We start from the raw sequence: 1,510 nt of genomic DNA, 5'->3' as shown, positions 1-1,510 counted from the left end.
AAAAAAAAAAAAAAAAAAAAAAAAAAAAAAAAAAAACTGTGCTTATTGATATACTTGATTTGAATTTTGGTTTAAGCTATCATCTTTGCTATCCGGTGATACACAGCTGAGTTCTGGCAGCCATGTTGGAAATGCCATTTTGAATAAAAATGTAATTATTAAAACAACCCAAAAATAAGCATTATTTTAATTTTTCTCCTTTATTTAGGCTGTTAAAGTTTTTTTAATCATCCCAAATACTGTCAAATGATTTTTCCCCTCACATCAATATTTTTACCTCATATGAAACAAGCTAACAATTTGAAATATTTAAAAAAATTTTTTTCTTATAGGGACTAAGGCAATTAATGAAATTGGTAAATTATGTCTTAGCATCTTTCAGATTCCTGGCTCTTCTATTCAACTCCCAGTAAAATTTGAAAAAGAAATACATAAAATAAATAAGAACTTTCTAAAAGATTTTATACAATTTATAGCTCCAGTATGAAAATTGATATGAAGAATTAATACATAACATTACAAGTTATAAGGACTGATGCAGAGAATTTAAAATAGTGGGAAAAACTATAAGCAAAGTCCAACCCTCTGAAACCAACTCATGACATAAAATTTAGCAGTTGAAATAGTGCATCTACAATGCTGCTTCACTTTTACAGTCAATAACTGTACTTTGAAATCTTCATTACAATAAGTAACATATTTTTCAACCCACAGCTACACTTGGCAAATGTATTCATTTTCCTGTTCCATCCCACTGCTCTTTTTGAAATGGTTTGATGATTTGCAATACGCTGATGCAAGCATCCCAAATTACATTTCTTCATCTTCATAAATTTTGTGTAATTGTCAGTCTCTGTCGGGATATGATGGTCATGGGCCTCAGATCTTCAGGGTTGTCTCAGTTAGTCTTCTCACATTGCTGGGACAAATCCCAGACACTCAAAATGCAGGGAGGAAAGGTTTATTTAGCTCACAGTTAGTGGAGGTTTCAGTTCATACTCAGCTGCTACCAAGCAGAGAGGCACAGGGCAGAGAGCAACCTTTCATGGTGGTGGCAAAGAGCAGAGAGAAAAGGGAGTGGCAGCAGCTCAGGCAGCTAGCCAGTCTCGCTCCCCTCCTCACATTGTACTGCAGATTACCTGCCCCAGGGCAGGTGCAGCATCCACACTCACAATAATCACTCACAAACTCTAGAAGCTGCCCCATGACTGCATGAGGCTGTGGGAGGGACACCTAGACACAAACTGTAACAGTTGCTAAAATTTTCTTACACTAAAGCAGATGCCTAAACTCTAGAATTACAAGTGTGATCAACATATACGTACAGGTTTCATTTTTAAATAAAAATTATTATAGTAAAAATCAACATCATTCTCAGTCTCCCCAAATTTTCCTCATCACTCTGAATACACATATTCCATCATTTTTGTCACTTCTGAAGCAACTTGTGAAGTCCTCATTCATGAGGGTCCTTATTGGGCAAGGTGGAACATCCAGTGACAAGGCTGCC

This window comes from Octodon degus, unplaced genomic scaffold (assembly GCF_000260255.1).
Source record: "Octodon degus isolate 3935 unplaced genomic scaffold, OctDeg1.0 scaffold00265, whole genome shotgun sequence".
Taxonomy (NCBI): Eukaryota; Metazoa; Chordata; class Mammalia; order Rodentia; family Octodontidae; genus Octodon; species Octodon degus.
The sequence above is the reverse complement of the archived record's forward strand: the minus strand, read 5'-3'. Positions refer to the sequence as shown.